This window comes from Procambarus clarkii, chromosome 70 (genome assembly GCF_040958095.1).
Source record: "Procambarus clarkii isolate CNS0578487 chromosome 70, FALCON_Pclarkii_2.0, whole genome shotgun sequence".
Taxonomy (NCBI): domain Eukaryota; kingdom Metazoa; phylum Arthropoda; class Malacostraca; order Decapoda; family Cambaridae; genus Procambarus; species Procambarus clarkii.
In genome coordinates this window covers 30,597,586-30,617,524 of record NC_091219.1, presented here as the reverse complement: position 1 = coordinate 30,617,524, position 19,939 = coordinate 30,597,586, and the positions used below count along the sequence as shown (strand labels likewise).

General features: G+C 39.7%; 2 long non-coding RNA genes across 2 annotated transcripts; one reads left to right on the top strand and one right to left on the bottom strand.

The window, feature by feature from the left end:
* The first annotated feature begins 2,535 nt into the window (after positions 1-2,535).
* On the top strand, positions 2,536-7,994 carry LOC138356178 (uncharacterized). The gene is made up of 3 exons (XR_011224245.1): positions 2,536-2,549; positions 5,534-5,620; positions 7,968-7,994. It is a non-coding gene; the product is annotated as an uncharacterized lncRNA (long non-coding RNA).
* Positions 7,995-10,175: 2,181 nt separating this feature from the next.
* LOC138356120 (uncharacterized) lies at positions 10,176-12,748 on the bottom strand. Its single transcript, XR_011224203.1, has 2 exons — positions 12,691-12,748; positions 10,176-10,315 (listed from the first exon to the last, which is right to left on the bottom strand). It is a non-coding gene; the product is annotated as an uncharacterized lncRNA (long non-coding RNA).
* Positions 12,749-19,939: the final 7,191 nt, after the last annotated feature.

Here is a 19,939-nt window from a genome sequence, read left to right as displayed (position 1 = left end):
TGATTTTGGGTAGTAGAACCCCAAACACAAATACCATAGTTGAGATAAGGATAGATGAGATAAGGCTTTAGGCATTGTATGTACTAGTTCAATTTCTTTCTTTATTATGCACCCCATTCCCATCCCGTGGGAGGTGATGTAAAGGATTACAGAGGCACTACACACACTCTCATACATACATGTACATATATATATATACGTATACATATATAATATATATACATACACATACATATCTAATCACTCACACAAATATACACATCAATAATCTTTTGTGTCACAAGTGATTCAACAAGAGGCTCACAACAGTCACTATACAAGGCACTTTACATCTATGGTGAGTCACACAGTTGCTAGTCTTGCTGTACTCCCACCCAACTGGGCGCAGCTTTACAGTCCATGTGCTCCACACCCACCCAACTGCGGCAGCTTTACGGTCATGTGCTCCACACCCACCCAACTGGCGGCAGCTTTACAGTCATGTGCATTCATTACCTACATAAGCAAATTTTGGATACTTCGCTAAGATTCCGGACAGTACATCAGTATGAATGAAGTACTTACACATTTCTTGGACACTATTGATGATGTTTCTCTAAATTCCACGATTTTTTCACATTCCATTATATATGACGCAAAGTATGCGAATAGTTCTGCTGACAGAGTTTACATTTAGTCAAATCTACATCAGCAGATGTTACAAATTCCCAGAGGTACTTGTAGTCGGCCTAAACCTAGCAGTGATAAAATCTAGAAGTCTGCTAACTTTATTGGATGACCCATAGACGTGCGGTTCTTCCTGCATAATAGAATGATGATAGATGGAGTAACTGGTGTGAATTTCACTTTGCCTCAAGTCTCCGAAATTTAGTTGATGTTTCCTGGGATATTGCTGCCCTCCTGTTCAAAGGCAGTCCAAGTTGGTAATCAATTCCCTCTTTACGAGCAAAAGTCTTGGCCAACTCGTCAGTTCTATCATGCATTCGGAGACCAATATGGGAAGGAATCCACAGGAGACAAACTCTTACTCCATCATTGATTATTTCATCATATCTATGTCTAGCTTCATAGATAGCCGTCACAGTTATGCCTTAGGGAGCTGAGGGCAGTCAAGGATGTCAAAGTCACTTACAATTAGCGTGTCAACTTTGGATTCATATACGCGCTCGAGTGCAAGGATTATGACAACCAATTCTGTTTGAAGAGTGGAGGCCCAGTTACTTAGACGCGCGCTCTACACTCGTGGAGAAGGAACCATCTCTCCCTGTCACAACAACTGCACTTCCAGCTGCACCATAGGATTGATGCAAGGATCTATCAGAGTAAATAATCTGGGAAAGGGAGCGCTCTCTGACTAAAGCATCAATTTGGCTTAAGGCATTGTACTTTGCTTCTTGTCGAAGCAAGGTTTGTTCTTTAATCAGCTTCTTGGCGGGAAGGGGGACAATAATTTGGAAAGGAGTGATCTCCCATGGGACAGGAAAGTGTTGTGTGTTGTCTCTCTTGGTAGGAGTGATGAAAGTTATACATTCTGAGCACATTGGCAGTTACGGCAATCCATTTGGAGGGATGCTGACCTTCAAGGAAAGGCTTGGAGGGCTTCAGTGCAGGGGATAGGTGGGTTAGCCTAAGCATCTTGATACCAATTAAAGCATTAATTTCAGTGTACGATCACTTACACACGAAATATTCAGTTCCTACCTCATGTTTAGTAATTTAGTTGTACGGGGGCATCCGAGGATTATCCTCATGGCTTCGTTTTGCATCTTTTCCAGCCCTCCAAGCATTCTCTCAGGCACTAGGGCAAGCATGGTGCAGCATAATCAAATCAGTGTACTAGCTCTACCTATAAATCCATCAACGTTTTGTATCTCGCCTTATTGTATATACTTTACCTGAATAAATATTTGATTTGATTTTGATTTTCGCTTGTGAATAATAAAACGAAAAAAAAGACCTTATTTATTTTCCCACATAAACATGTCATATATAACATTTTCGCCTACAAATTTTTGAATCAAGACAACTCTGAGAAAGGACAGGAAATAATAATAATAAATATATATATAATATTCGGTGTTAGTGAGAAGTGAGGATTTTATGATTATCATTGTCATGAAGATAAATGAGGCGACGACAGGTGCAGAACACTTCGTACAAAATATATTTCGCACAGGCATTTTTCTTAACCTAACGTAATCTAATGTAAACCGATGATCACATTTAGAAAATACAATCATATTATAATGTGGGATTCATAGAAAACAGTTACACGTATGTTTGTAAAAAAGGATTGGTTATAAAATTCCAATGTTCGAAACGTGTATATACGAAGAAGGAGAGAAGGACGGCCAGTGAGAGAAGAGCCACAAGCCAGCCAACATGTCTTCACGAGAAGGTAAGACGCCATATCTTGTCCTATTGCCTCACTACTCCTGCTCTGTTAAAGCAGATAGTTCTCTCTCTATGGAAATAAATCTATGTGTGTCTTGCAGGTGGAAAGAAAGCCGCTGAAGGCGCCCAAGAAGAAGAACGCGGACATGGACGACGTTGAGTATGAGAGCAGCGTGCGTGGGGAACCTCCCTGGTTCATCTTGTCATATCTCTCGCCACACTTCTGCTGCCTCTCACCCTTCCACTATACCACATTCGTATATTTAAACTTCGTATTAATTTATGTGGGTTCAGAACGTCTGGGTGAGAATTATGACTACTGAGGAAGGGTAGGTTGGGAAGACATTAGTCCGTGCTGGGAATAAGTAATCCAGCAGTGCTTATTTTATGCTGTTATTTAGGGCGGCGGCGGCGGTACAGGGATCAGAGGAGCCCGAGTGTGTGATTTATGTACAGGAATGTATAATGGGCTATATTGTCCAATATTGGTTGATTAAGTGGTACGTGAGACTCGCCATGGTAGTAGTGACCAATTTTCCAAAGTGTGAATTTAGTCACTTCACAATCCGGTTGATTTACGGAATGTTTAGTATTGATTGTGACCTTCATTAATGGAGCATTGGTGTAGTTAGGTTAGAATCTTACCCAAAACGAGTTGGGTCAACCCGTGTATTGTATTCCAAAAATGTGTAACCGTGTTGGAAAGACGAATGCCCAAACAAATTTGTTTAAAACATCTTTATAACTTAATAAACAAAAATTATATGTCAGAAGGAAGACTAAACATAATCTATATTTTAAACCGCTCCCGAATAATATTTTAAGTAAAACCGAAGATATATGTGCAGTAGTTGTATAACGGTTGCATTTATCATCGCTCGTCGAGCTCGGAACCCGCATATTCATTCATATCAGAACAAGGCTTATTTTACATACGTTTGTTGATAAATGAAAGTGTTTTGTGTTGCAAGAAAGATACAAATATAAGCTTCATCTTAATTCCATATCATGACATTTAAAGTTCAAGTAAAGATGGTACCAGTACATGCATTTTTATAATGGCGTCCAGTAGCTTGTCGGTCATGGAGTACAGATGCCTTCACACTGCCCGATAAGTTGTTGTAATTAACATATACAGTATGCTAATAAAGCCTAAAATATTATATGAAAGATGGAGATATTTGTGTTATTGTGAGTCTATAACAGGAAATATATCTTATCGGAAAATAAAGATACAGTACATCAGTTTTAAATTTTCATAGTGACTCGCCTATCTATTGGATATTTAGAAAATACCATAAGCCTCATAGCATTACATAAATAATGAAAAAGACATTTGCTCACTAACTGCCACTGAATGAACGTAAAAATTTATATTTTTACAAGGAAATAATTTTATTTTATACCTAAATTAGACTTGAATAAAGTGGAAGGTGATGACAAAGTCGACGATTCAAACTCCTGTGTTGTGGAGCAACTATAAACCCCATATATATGTTGGCTGGCATAGCAGCCTCCTGTACACAGGGAACGAATAGTTGCACTTCTGTTTAATTTGTTGCAAATTTAGTTGATTACTAAGATTGTATACAATAATAATTAGCACTACTGTAACTAAAAAACATTTAAGATTTATTAAAATTGTATCAAAGTTAAATAAAATATAGGACAAATGTTTTAATAATTTTTATTAATTATCCTATTGCAGTTATTAAAACGATTGTCCAATAGTTTAACTTCCAGGCATGTTTTTTTAAATCTTAAATGTTTTGTGGTTATTTGTGCTAATATTATTGTTAATATGCAATCTACTACAATTAACATCAATTAAATTTGTGACAAATTAAGCAGAAATGTGACTTTAACTGTGTACAGAAGGCTGCTATGCCAGCTATCAATATATCTGGCATAAGTCGCCCCACAACATAGGTGCTTTGATCGTCGATTTCCTAAGTTGTCACTGCCATCTATTTAAGTAATTTCTTTATAAAATGGGATTATTTCCTTGTAAAAATTTCACCATACAAAAGAATTAGGTTGCGGTGAACATTTAAACCTTTTGTTGTTACCAAGTCGTGCAGTCCACTCATGACAAATTTTAGAACAGTTTTAAACTTGTAGGGGTATCACAGTGAATAAACAAGTGATGAAGCTCCAAAAATTTTATGCGCATTTTATGATGCTAGGAATAATCCCAGTTGTCTTGGTGCCAAACAATGCCCAAGGAAATTATGCCAACATAACTTTGGCATCATATGGTGCCAATTAGGCCATTTCATTGCCCAAAGCCAAACACCATTTTCTATTGTGTATATGCTTTTAACTCTTCTATGGGGTTGTAATGAAGTACACCAGGTAAACTAATCAACAATTCAAACATTATCAAATGGTATGAAAATATATATATATTTTTATACCCCAGCAACCTACTACTACAGCCACCCAACTCTACTACTACAACCAGCCACCCAACTCCCCAACTACTACAACCAGCCACCCAACTCTCCCTATTACTACATCCAGCCACCCAACTCCCCCTACTACTACTGCCACCCAACTCCCCCTCCCTACTACAACCACCCCCAGCCCCCTTCCTACTACTGCAACCACCCCACCCCCCTCCCACTACTGCAACCACCCCACCCCCCTCCCCTACTGCAACCACCCCCCACCCCCTCCCACTACTGCAACCACCCCACCCCCCTCCCCTACTGCAACCACCCCACCCCCCTCCCACTACTGCAACCACCCCACCCCCCTCCCACTACTGCAACCACCCCACCCCCCTCCCACTACTGCAACCACCCCACCCCCCTCCCACTACTGCAACCACCCCCCCCCCCCTCCCACTACTGCAACCACCCCACCCCCTCCTACTACTGCAACCACCCCACCCCCCTCCTACTACTGCAACCTCCCCACCCCCCCCTAATACTGCAACCTCCTCACCCCCTCCTAATACTGCAACCTCCCCACCCCCCCTCCTAATACTGCAACCACCCCCAGACCCTCTTTCCTACAGGTGAAATTATATTTATATCCTCTCAGCAATTGATGTTCTTTGTAAGTGGATCATTTGTAATCCTTTTTTTTTCATTATTTTTAATTCAAGGCGTTATTGTGTAAAATTTTCTTTCAGGATGATAAGCTTTTATGGAAAAGAAAAAAGAGGAGGACAAAAAGATGAAGGAGCTGCAGGCACGTGCAGCTAAAGGTGGTCCACTAGGTAAGTTGAGATCAGGTATTATCAGATGCAGGGTATTCAAACTTTGTTGGATGAGAGATGTAACCGCATAAATTAATTCCTATCAAAATTTTTTTTAGGCATTCATGATGCCCTTGACAAGCATACACAGTCAAAAGATGTTCGACAAATTCACACGAGGTTGTCTTGTAACCTGAACATGCTGGAGGGGTGACAAGACTTCTGACATGGATTAACAATTTTCTAACTGACACAGATGAGGGCAGTAATCAGAGACAATGTATCTGATTGGAGGAGTGTTACTAGTGGAGTACCACAGGGTTCAGTTTTGCACCAGTAATGTCATTGTCTACATAAACACTACCGGAAGGAATACAGAATTATAGAACGTGTTTTGCTGATGCTAAGCTATTGTGGATGACAGAGTGCAGATGATTGTAATGCCTTTTAACTTGATCTAGATAAAATAAGTGCCTAGAGGGTCGTGGCAAATGGAATTCAATGTGAATAAATGGCATGTTATGGAATGTGGAATTGGAGAAAATAAGACCATGTACAACTTGCAATTATTTGAAGAATTACAGAACTAATAAAGGATAAATATAGGGGATTTTGGATAGTAAACTGTCGCCAGAGGAACACAAATAACATTGTGAGAGGAGCGTATGCGTCACTTTACAACTTCGACTTGCTTTTTAATTACATAGATGGTGAAATACTAAAGAAACCCTACATGACTTTTGTGAGACCAAAATTGGAATTTGCAGCATTTGTATGGTGCCCAAATCTCAAGAAGCACATAAAAAACTGGAAAAGGTGCAAAGGCATTCTACAAAATGGCTTCTGGAACTGAAAAACTAGTTATGAGCAAGACTAGAGGCATTAAACATGTCAAAAATTAGAAGATAGAAGAAAAGAGGAGATATGATTACATTTACAAAATACTAACAGGAATTGACCAAATTGACAAGGATGATTTCCAGAAACCACAATTCATGGACAAGAGAAAACAGATTACAGAGAAAAAGGAAACAAAGGTGCTGAAATTTTTTTATAAAGTTTTCTTTTGCCAACAGAATGGTAGAATGGTTGGAACAAGTTAAGTGAAAAGGTGAGGCCAAAACAGTCAGTTTCAAAGCGTTATATGACAACTTACTGGGAAGACGGGACACCACAAGCGTAGCTCTCATCCTGTAACTGTAACTAACTAACTTCTTCCTTTCAGGTGAAGAATGAGTTTGTGGGCTTCCAGAGGGGTCCTTTGGTTGTGGATGCTTGGTTTGATTGCTTCGTGGCAATAGTTCTGTTTTGGTTGATCCAGTTTCCCTGGTTCTCTGTTTGCAGGGCTCGTGTTTCTCAGATTGTCCGTAGTGTTATTACAACTAATCAGCCTGTGGTCTACCCTCGTGCCCATGAATCTAATGTGCTGCTCTGACGGTTGTCTTTTATATTCAGACTGATATTCAGCACGAGGGTTTTGGAGGTCTAAGTCTTGGCTGCCAGGTATCTTTTATTGTCCCTGGTTCTCTGCATGGACAATATGTTGCACTCATTTGTCGTGGAGATCAGTCGTCTGCAGTTCTGTCGTGACCCTTTTGTCCTTTCTGGGTAGTTAGCTTCAGGGAGCCACGAGGTTCCCCACAGAAAACCAAAGTTGAATGTAATGAAATTCCAGTTTTTGGATGTGGCGTCCGGAGGCTCCTGAACCCTGGTCATCAGCAGGTTTAATTATAGAACTGGATTGAGTTGCCCGGCTGACCTAGGCCGGCTCCCTTCCTCTTCCCCAGGCGTGGGAAGGAGGCAAAATAGCATGGGGCTATTTCGCAAAATTTTGTTTTCATTATGGGAGAGTTAGCAGTTTTGAGGTATAGTTTTGTCTTTACCATGTTTGCCTGTGTTGATTTGCCCATCTGGAAGCCTTCCCTTTTGGATGGTGGCAAGATGATGAACTTTACGTTTAAAGTGTTCATTGCTCTGTGCCTCTCTGAGGGGACCAGGTTCTGGCTCGTGGTCTCCAGTAGGCCAGTAGAACTCCATGACTGATGGCACCTAGTATTATGGCACTTATTCATTGTGATGCTTCATGAAGCTTCAGGGGCTCATCCAGAAATTGACTTTTCATTACATTCAACACTTTTTTTTACTCAGTGGGTACAGGCTGAAAGAATTGTCACTGTCAAAAGTTTAATATGGTAAACTTGTTATTCTGTTTCCATGTAACATTTTGATATACACTGTCCAGTACTGTACAAATAATAAGTATTTTATTAATTTAAGAATTGCCAAGTCATAGTAAAGCCTTATTGGCTTTTGGTATTTTTAGAGTTCCTTTTATTAACAGTTTGTGGTAATTTTTTGTTTTTTTCAGCAAGTGGTGGTATCAAAAAGAGTGAAAGAAGTAACGGCCACATCTCACGATAACGCACTTGACCCCCACCATTATTTCATTGTAACACTTCATGAGGCATTTGTTTATAAAATAAAATGATATAAAAAAGTAGCTTACATTTTACTTAACCTTACAAGAAAATTAATCTAGGATTTTAGTTTTGCTTATTTAGTTTGTGGAATACTTTGGAAATGGTTGTCATGATATAAAGAATTACTGTAATACTGAACATGCTTTTTTAAAGAATGTGGGTTGTATTTATAATTTAAAATTTCTCTATACTGCTTAACAAAATATTTACAATAAAATGAATCTGGGGGTTGGTTTGTATATTTGCTGTGGAATGGAAGTGTGATGGCTAGGCATACTAATCTCTGATTAACGTTCCCTTGGGGCTAGCTTTTCTGGGGTGGGAGGTGTTGGGAAGTCTTTGCTTGCTGTTATTACCCAAAGGTTAATCAAGTGTGGCTTGTGAAGATCCTCTAATGGCAAATGGCTGGAGAGCAGTTCAGTGTAGCCTATGATACTCCCCCCCCCCCCTTCATTGCTAATAAGCTCTTTAGTTTCAATTACTATATGTTATAAGAGAATTTGGGTGCACCACAGCTGGCCTTTGGTCCATACTAGGTGGGTCCCATTAAAATCTACCCCATCCCCTTTTTCCCCATACATATACAATACGTACTGTATATCCATTGCATTATTGAAACTTGTTTAATTAACTGCTAGTCTGAATTAAGCTAGCTGCAGCCCAGGGTTGCAGTGGGTATGTGGGCCTGCGGGCCGCTGCAAGCAACAGCCTAGTGGACCAAACTCACAAGTCAAGCCTGGCCTCGGCCGGCTTGGAGAGAAGAATTCCCAGAACCCTATCAACCAGGGTCCGTCTAATTACCCAAAAGCCAGATAAAGCTTCCTGGCATTACGCTAGTAATGAATAAATTATATGACTGATTATAATGTTGGTGCTGAATGTAGAACATGACAAACATATTTTTACTCTGAAAAAGTATCATTTATAACGAAATTAGACGAAAATAAGCTGCTGGTGAGGCCAAAGCAAGTCTGTGGTCCAAGAGAATGTTGTGGAGCGACTTATCCAAGATACATTGTTGCCTAAAGAGTATTTCCTGGCATATCAGCCTCCTGTACCAACTTAAGTTAATATAACCTGTACGCAACAATATATCTTGGATAAGTCGCTCCACAACATTCTCTTGGACCACAGACTTGCTTTGGCCTCACCAGCAGCTTATTTTCGTCTAATTTCGTTATGAAATGATACTTTTTCAGAGTAAAAATATGTTTGTCCATGTTCTACATTCAGCACCAACATTATAATCAGTCAATATATCATTTATTCATTACTAGCGTAATGCCAGGAAGCTTTATCTGGCTTTTGGGTAATTAGACGGACCCTGGTTGATAGGGTTCTGGGAATTCTTCTCTCCAAGCCCGGCCCGAGGCCAGGCTTGACTTGTGAGTTTGGTCCACTAGGCTGTTGCTTGCAGCGGCCCGCAGGCCCACATACCCACTGCAACCCTGGGCTGCCAGCTAGCTTAATTCAGACTAGCAGTTAATTAAACAAGTTTCAATAATGCAATGGATATACAGTACGTATTGTATATGTATGGGGAAAAAGGGGATGGGGTAGATTTTAATGGGACCCACCTAGTATGGACCAAAGGCCAGCTGTGGTGCACCCAAATTCTCTTATAACATATAGTAATTGAAACTAAAGAGCTTATTAGCAATGAAAGGGGGGGGGGGAGTATCATAGGCTACACTGAACTGCTCTCCAGCCATTTGCCATTAGAGGATCTTCACAAGCCACACTTGATTTAACCTTTGGGTAATAACAGCAAGCAAAGACTTCCCAACACCTCCCCACCCCAGAAAAGCTAGCCCCAAGGGAACGTTAATCAGAGATTAGTATGCCTAGCCATCACACTTCCATTCCACAGCAAATATACAAACCAACCCCCAGATTCATTTTATTGTAAATATTTTGTTAAGCAGTATAGAGAAATTTTAAATTATAAATACAACCCACATTCTTTAAAAAAGCATGTTCAGTATTACAGTAATTCTTTATATCATGACAACCCATTTCCAAAGTATTCCACAAACTAAATAAGCAAAACTAAAATCCTAGATTAATTTTCTTGTAAGGTTAAGTAAAATGTAAGCTACTTTTTTATATCATTTTTATTTTATGAAACAAATGCCTCATGAAGTGTTACAATGAAATAATGGTGGGGGTCAAGTGCGTTATCTAGTGAGATGTGGCCGTAGTTACTTCTTTCCACTCTTTTTGATACCACCACTTGCTGAAAAAAACAAAAAAATTTACCACAAACTGTTAATAAAAGGAACTCTAAAAATACCAAAAGCCAATAAGGCTTTACTATGACATTTGGCAATTCTTAAATTAATAAAATACTTATTATTTGTACAGTACTGACAGTGTATATCAAAATGTTACATGGAAACAGAATAACAAGTTTATCCATATTAAACTTTTGACAGTGACAATTCTTTCAGCCCTGTACCCACTGAGTAAAAAAAAGTGTTGAATGTAATGAAAAGTCAATTTCTGGATGAGCCCCCTGAAGCTTCATGAAGCTATCACAATGAATAAGTGCCATAATACTAGGTGCCATCAGTCATGGAGTTCTACTGGCCTACTGGAGACCACGAGCCAGAACCTGGTCCCCTCAGAGAGGCACAGAGCAATGAACACTTTAAACGTAAAGTTCATCATCTTTGCCACCATCCAAAAGGGAAGGCTTCCAGATGGGCAAATCAACACAGGCAAACATGGTAAAGACAAAACTATACCCTCAAAACTGCTAACTCTCCCATAATGAAAACAAAATTTTGCGAAATAGCCCCATGCTATTTTGCCTCCTTCCCACGCCTGGGGAAGAGGAGGGAGCCGGCCTAGGTCAGCCGGCAACTCAATCCAGTTCTATAATTAAACCTGCTGATGACCAGGGTCAGGGAGCCTCCGGACGCCACATCCAAAAACTGGAATTTCATTACATTCAACTTTGGTTTTCTGTGGGGAACCTCGTTGGCTCCCTGAAGCTAACTACCCAGAAAGGACAAAAGGGTCACGACAGAACTGCAGACGACTGATCTCCACGACAAATGAGTGCAACATATTGTCCATGCAGAGAACCAGGGACAATAAAAGATACCTGGCAGCCAAGACTATTAGACCTCCAAAACCCTCGTGCCTGAATATCAGTCTGAATATAAAAGACAACCGTCAGAGCAGCACACTTAGATTCATGGGCACGAGGGTAGACCACAGGCTGATTAGTTGTAATAACACTACGGACAATCTGAGAAACACGAGCCCTGCAACAGAGAACCAGGGAAACTGGATCAACCAAAACAGAACTATTGCCACGAAGCAATCAAACCAAGCATCCACAACCAAAGGACCCCTCTGGAAGCCCACAAACTCATTCTTCACCTGAAAGGAAGAAGTTAGTTAGTTACAGTTACAGGATGAGAGCTACGCTTGTGGTGTCCCGTCTTCCCAGTAAGTTGTCATATAACGCTTTGAAACTGACTGTTTTGGCCTCCACCTTTTCACTTAACTTGTTCCAACCATCTACCATTCTGTTGGCAAAAGAAAACTTTATAAAAAAATTTCAGCACCTTTGTTTCCTTTTTCTCTGTAATCTGTTTTCTCTTGTCCATGAATTTGTTGGTTTCTGGAAATCATCCTTGTCAATTTGGTCAATTCCTGTTAGTATTTTGTAAATGTAATCATATCTCCTCTTTTTCTTCTATCTTCTAATTGTTTGACATGTTTAATGCCTCTAGTCTCTGCTCATAACTAGTTTTTCAGTTCCAGAAGCCATTTTGTAGAATGCCTTTGCACCTTTTCCAGTTTTTTATGTGCTTCTTGAGATTTGGGCACCATACAAATGCTGCAAATTCCAATTTTGGTCTCACAAAAGTCATGTAGGGTTTCTTTAGTATTTCACCATCTATGTAATTAAAAAGCAAGTCTGAAGTTGTAAAGTGACGCATACGCTCCTCTCACAATGTTATTTGTGTTCCTCTGGCGACAGTTTACTATCCAAAATCACCCCTATATTTTATCCTTTATTAGTTCTGTAATTCTTCAAATAATTTGCAAGTTGTACATGGTCTTATTTTCTCCAATTCACATTCCATAACATGCCATTTAGTCACATTGAATTCCATTTGCCACGACCCTCTAGGCACTTATTTTAATCTAGATCAAGTTAAAAGGCATTACAATCATCTGCATCTCCTGTCATCCACAATAGCTTAGCATCAGCAAACACGTTCTATAATTCTGTATTCCTTCCGGTAGTGTTTATGTAGACAATGAACATTACTGGTGCAAGAACTGAACCCTGTGGTACTCCACTAGTAACACTCCTCCAATCAGATACATTGTCTCTGATTACTGCCCTCATCTGTGTCAGTTAGAAAATTGTTAATCCATGTCAGAAGTCTTGTCACCCCTCCAGCATGTTCCAGGTTACAAGACAACCTCGTGTGAATTTGTCGAACATCTTTTGACTGTGTATGCTTGTCAAGGGCATCATGAATGCCTAAAAAAAAATTTTGATAGGAATTAATTTATGCGGTATTACATCTCTCATCCAACAAAGTTTGAATACCCTGCATCTGATAATACCTGATCTCAACTTACCTAGTGGACCACCTTTAGCTTGCACGTGCCTGCAGCTCCTTCATCTTTTTGTCCTCCTCTTTTTTCTTTCCATAAAAGCCTTATCATCCTGAAAGAAAATTTTACACAATTAACGCCTTGAATTAAAAATAATGAAAAAAAAAGGATTACAAATGATCCACTTACAAAGAACATCAATTGCTGAGAGGATATAAATATTAATTTCACCTGTAGGAAAGGAGGGTCTGGGGGTGGTTGCAGTATTAGGAGGGGGTGGGGAGGTTGCAGTATTAGGAGGGGGGTGAGGAGGTTGCAGTATTAGGAGGGGGGTGGGGAGGTTGCAGTAGTAGGAGGGGGGTGGGGTGGTTGCAGTAGTAGGAGGGGGTGGGGTTGGTTGCAGTAGTGGGAGGGGGGTGGGGGTGGTTGCAGTAGTGGGAGGGGGGTGGGGTGGTTGCAGTAGTGGGAGGGGGGTGGGGTGGTTGCAGTAGTGGGAGGGGGGTGGGGTGGTTGCAGTAGTGGGAGGGGGGGTGGGGTGGTTGCAGTAGTGGGAGGGGGGTGGGTGGTTGCAGTAGTGGGAGGGGGGTGGGGTGGTTGCAGTAGTGGGAGGGGGTGGGGGTGGTTGCAGTAGTGGGAGGGGGGTGGGGTGGGTTGCAGTAGTAGGAAGGGGGCTGGGGGTGGTTGTAGTAGGAGGGGGAGTTGGGTGGCAGTAGTAGTAGGGGGGAGTTGGGTGGCTGGATGTAGTAATAGGGAGAGTTGGGTGGCTGGTTGTAGTAGTTGGGGAGTTGGGTGGCTGGTTGTAGTAGTAGAGTTGGGTGGCTGTAGTAGTAGGTTGCTGGGGTATAAAAATATATATATATTTTCATACCATTTGATAATGTTTGAATTGTTGATTAGTTTACCTGGTGTACTTCATTACAACCCCATAGAAGAGTTAAAAGCATATACACAATAGAAAATGGTGTTTGGCTTTGGGCAATGAAATGGCCTAATTGGCACCATATGATGCCAAAGTTATGTTGGCATAATTTCCTTGGGCATTGTTTGGCACCAAGACAACTGGGATTATTCCCTAGCATCATAAAATGCGCATAAAATTTTTGGAGCTTCATCACTTGTTTATTCACTGTGATACCCCTACAAGTTTTAAAACTGTTCTAAAATTTGTCATGAGTGGACTGCACGACTTGGTAACAAAAGGTTTAAATGTTCACCGCAACCTAATTCTTTTGTATGGTGAAATTTTTACAAGGAAATAATCCCATTTTATAAAGAAATTACTTAAATAGATGGCAGTTGACAACTTAGGAAATCGACGATCAAAGCACCTATGTTGTGGGGCGACTTATGCCAGATATATTGATAGCTGGCATAGCAGCCTTCTGTACACAGTTAAAGTCACATTTCTGCTTAATTTGTCACAAATTAATTGATGTTAATTGTAGTAGATTGCATATTAACAATAATATTTAGCACAAATAACCACAAAACATTTAAGATTTAAAAAAAACATGCCTGGAAGTTAAACTATTGGACAATCGTTTTAATAACTGCAATAGGATAATTAATAAAAATTATTAAAACATTTGTCCTATATTTTATTTAACTTTGATACAATTTTAATAAATCTTAAATGTTTTTTAGTTACAGTAGTGCTAATTATTATTGTATACAATCTTAGTTAATATCAACTAAATTTGCAACAAAATTAAACAGAAGTGCAACTATTCGTTCCCTGTGTACAGGAGGCTGCTATGCCAGCCAACATATATATGGGGTTTATAGTTGCTCCACAACACAGGAGTTTGAATCGTCGACTTTGTCATCACCTTCCACTTTATTCAAGTCTAATTTAGGTATAAAATAAAATTATTTCCTTGTAAAAATATAAATTTTTACGTTCATTCAGTGGCAGTTTAGTGAGCAAATGTCTTTTTCATTATTTATGTAATGCTATGAGGCTTATGGTATTTTCTCAAATATCCAATAGATAGGGCGAGTCACTATGAAAATTTAAAACTGATGTACTGTATCTTTATTTTCCGATAAGATATATTTCCTGTTATAGACTCACAATAACACAAATATCTCCATCTTTCATATAATATTTTAGGCTTTATTAGCATACTGTATCTGTTAATTACACAACTTATCGGGCAGTGTGAAGGCATCTGTACTCCATGACCGACAAGCTACTGGACGCCATTATAAAAATGCATGTACTGGTACCATCTTTACTTGAACTTTAAATGTCATGATATGGAATTAAGATGAAGCTTATATTTGTATCTTTCTTGCAACACATAAAACACTTTCATTTATCAACAAACGTATGTAAAATAAGCCTTGTTCTGATATGAATATTGCGGGTTCCGAGCTCGACGAGCGATGATAAATGCAACCGTTATACAACTACTGCACATATATCTTCGGTTTTACTTAAAATATTATTCCGGGAGCGGTTTAAAATATAGATTATGTTTTAGTCTTCCTTCTGACATATAATTTTTGTTTATTAAGTTATAAAGATGTTTTAAACAAATTTGTTTGGGCATTCGTCTTTCCAACACGGTTACACATTTTTGGAATACAATACACGGGTTGACCCAACTCGTTTTTGGGTAAGATTCTAACCTAACTACACCAATGCTCCATTAATGAAGGTCACAATCAATACTAAACATTCCGTAAATCAACCGGATTGTGAAGTGACTAAATTCCACACTTTGGAAAATTGGTCACTACTACCATGGCGAGTCTCACGTACCACTTAATCACCATATATTGGACAATATAGCCCATTATACATTCCTGTACATAAATCACACACTCGGGCTCCTCTGATCCCTGTACCGCCGCCGCCGCCCTAAATAACAGCATAAATAAGCACTGCTGGATTACTTATTCCCAGCACGGACTAATGTCTTCCCAACCTACCCTTCCTCAGTAGTCATAATTCTCACCCAGACGTTTCTGAACCCACATAAATTAATACGAAGTTTAAATATACGAATGTGGTATAGTGGAAGGGTGAGAGGCAGCAGAAGTGTGGCGAGAGATATGACAAGATGAACCAGGGAGGTTCCCCACGCACGCTGCTCTCATACTCACGTCGTCCATGTCCGCGGTTCTTCTTCTTGGGCGCCTTCAGCGGCTTCTTCTTTCCACCTGCAAGACACACATAGATTTATTTCCATAGAGAGAGAACTATTCTGCTTTAACAGAGCAGGAGTAGTGAGGCAATAGGACAAGATATGGCGTCTTACCTTCTCGTGAAGACATGTTGGCTGGCTTGTGGCTCTTCTCTCACTGGCCGCTCCTTCTCTCCTTCTTCGTATATACACGTTTCGAACATTGGAATTTTATAACCAATTCCTTTTTTAGCAAACATACGTGTAACTGTTTTCTATGAATCCCACATTATATAATATGATTTGTATTTTCTAAATGTGTATCATCGGTTACATTAGATTACGTTAGGTTAAGAAAAATGCCTGTGCGAAATATATTTTGTACGAAGTGTTCTGCACCTGTCGTCGCCTCATTTATCCTTCATGACAATGATAATCATAAAATCCTCACTTCTCACTAACACCGAATTATATATATATATATTTTATTATTATTATTTCCTGTCCTTTCTCAGAGTTGTCTTGATTCAAAATATTTGTAGGCGAAAATGTTATATATGACATGTTTATGTGGGAAAATAAATAAGGTCTTTTTTTTCGTTTTATTATTCACAGCGAAAATCAAAATCAAATCAAATATTTATTCAGGTAAAGTATATACATATAAGGCGAGATACAAAACGTTGATGGATTTATAGGTAGAGCTAGTACACTGATTGATTATGCTGCACCCATGCTTGCCCTAGTGCCTGAGAGAATGCTTGGAGGGCTGGAAAAGATGCAAAACGAAGCCATGAGGATAATCCTCGGATGCCCCCGTACAACTAAATTACTAAACATGAGGTAGGAACTGAATATTTCGTGTGTAAGTGATCGTATCACTGAAATTAATGCTTTAATTGGTATCAAGATGCTTAGGCTAACCCACCCTATCCCCTGCACTGAAGCCCTCCAAGCCTTCTTCCTTGAAGGTCAGCATCCCTCCAAATGGATTGCCGTAACTGCCAATGTGCTCAGAATGTATACTTTCATCACTCCTACCAAGAGAGACAACAACAACACTTTCCTGTCCCATGGGAGATCACTCCTTTCCAAATTATTGTCCCCCTTTCCCGCCCAAGAAGCTGATTAAAGAACAAACCTTGCTTCGACAAGAAGCAAAGTACAATGCCTTAAGCCAAATTGATGCTTTAGTCAGAGAGCGCTCCCTTTCCCAGATTATTTACTCTGATAGATCCTTGCATCAATCCTATGGTGCAGCTGGAAGTGCAGTTGTTGTGACAGGGAGAGATGGTTCCTTCTCCACGAGTGTAGAGCGCGTCTAAGTAACCTGGGCCTCCACTCTTCAAACAGAATTGGTTGTCATAATCCTTGCACTCGAGCGCGTATATGAATCCAAAGTTGACACGCTAATTGTAAGTGACTTCTTGACATCCTTGACTGCCCTCAGCTCCCTAAGGCATAACTGTGACGTGCTTATCTATGAAGCTAGACATAGATATGATGAAATAATCAATGATGGAGTAAGAGTTTGTCTCCTGTGGATTCCTTCCCATATTGGTCTCCGAATGCATGATAGAACTGACGAGTTGGCCAAGACTTTTGCTCGTAAAGAGGGAATTGATTACCAACTTGGACTGCCTTTGAACAGCCTGAGGGCAGCAATATCCCAGGAACATCAACTAAATTTCGGAGACTTGAGGCAAAGTGAAATTCACACCAGTTACTCCATCTATCATCATTCTATTATGCAGGAAGAACCGCACGTCTATGGGTCATCCAATAAAGTTAGCAGACTTCTAGATGTTATCACTGCTAGGTTTAGGCTCGACTACAAGTACCTCTGGGAATTTGTAACATCTGCTGATGTAGATTGACTAAATGTAAACTCTGTCAGCAGAACTATTCGCATACTTTGCGTCATTTATATAATGGAATGTGAAAAAATCGTGGAATTTAGAGATAACATCATCAATAGTGTCCCAGAAAGTGTGTAGTACTTCATTCATACTGATGTACTGTCCGGAATCTTAGCGAAGTATCCAAAAATTTGCTTACTGTAGGTAATGCATGCACATGACTGTAAAGCTGCCGCCCAGTTGGGTGGGTGTGGAGCACATGACCGTAAAGCTGCCGCCCAGTTGGGTGGGTGTGGAGCACATGACTGTAAAGCTGCCGCCCAGTTGGGTGGGAGTACAGCAAGACTAGCAACTGTGTGACTCACCATAGATGTAAAGTGCCTTGTATAGTGACTGTTGTGAGCCTCTTGTTGAATCACTTGTGACACAAAAGATTATTGATGTGTATATTTGTGTGAGTGATTAGATATGTATGTGGTATGTATATATATGTATATATATGTATACGTATATATATATATGTACATGTATGTATGAGAGTGTGTGTAGTGCCTCTGTAATCCTTTACATCACCTCCCACGGGATGGGAATGGGGTGCATAATAAAGAAAGAAATTGAACTAGTACATACAATGCCTAAAGCCTTATCTCATCTATCCTTATCTCAACTATGGTATTTGTGTTTGGGGTTCTACTACCCAAAATCATTTACGTCCTCTAATTACCCAACACAAAGCTGCTATTAGGACAATATCTAACTCTGGCCCCAGACAGCACTCAGTACCCTTACTCAAATCTCTGAATATGTTAGATATTAAATCACTGCACATCCTCTCTTGTGTACTCTATATATTTAAAATTCTGAATTGTAATGTCAATCATGACCTTCAACGCTTCCTAGAAGGTTGTAACAGAACTCATGTGCACCACACCAGAAACAAATACCTATTTGATATTCCAAGAGTAAGACTTAATCAAACTAGGAATGCTCTACAAATCAAGGGACCCAGAATGTGGAATGACCTTCCCAATTATGTCAAAGATTGTACCTCTCTCAACCAGTTTAAGATGAAAACTAAGTACTAACCTAATTAACTCCATGTAACCTACCTTACTTCTAAATATCAACCCATGTCTTACAATTTTTTAAACAATGCTGTTTGTTGACCAACTTGTATATTGGCTATTTTCTACCATGTTCCCTCCTTTTTTATCTTTTATTTATTCTTTCAACGCAATTTATACTTTAAGCTCAATTACTATTAAGTTTTTAGTCTGTTTTTTCCCCACCTCACCTTGCCCGTAACGCTATGTGTACTAGTGGCTTTAGGTATTGTATGTACTAGTTCTATCTATAAATCAATCAGAATGTTTGTAACTCTGTATCTATGTATGTACTTTTCCTAAATTTAATGTTATTATTATTATTATTATTATTTACACATCGCGCCTTGCCCGAAACGCTGTACGTATTAGTGACTAGGTACTGTATTTACTAGCTCTATCTATAAATCCAACATTATGTTTGTAACTCATCTTCTATGTATGTACTTTTACATGAATAAACATATATTTTTTATTTATTTTTTATTTTTATAACATTGAATGTTTCGTATTGCACATGTAACTAACCAAAGAAAATGATAACACTGATTTGGTACCACAAGCGAGCTTCTGACGTTTTCAGTTTCACAACACTCGACTGACTGGAGTAAATCTATCCCTATCGGGGCTGTGTCTTGGGTCTTACAGCAGGACTACTCGTGCTGTTATAATTCTAAAAGGGGGAAATCCTTTATGCAAACTGTACGTTTCACAAATAAGGCAAAGAAGGAAAGAGGAAATCCTTTGTGCAAGCTGCACGTGTTACAAAGAAGAAAAGATAAAATAACTTGCACTTATCTGGAGGAGATACCCAGGCCAATCTACTCGTGACTGATACAGCCTAATCAACGAGGCTGTGAAGACCAAGCTTGGCATGCTGTGTAAAACAAGTTTGCGACCCCCCAGTGTGCCCCAACTGGCCAAAAACGTTTACCATCAAGCAAAGGTCTAGACAGAAGAGGGCAAAAGACCCCTGACACCAAGATAAGGTTCCCACCCTGGTGATCCAGCCTCTAAAGAGCAACCTCCCAAACACACCAGAGAAGAGAACTGTTGGTGCAGGGGCAGTAGCTAGGGAGCACACACAGAAGGTAGCCATGAACACGTGAAACTCCAAGTATGCTACGAACTAGGTCCACACAACACAAACTGGACAGGAAACATGCTCATGAAGCTACTA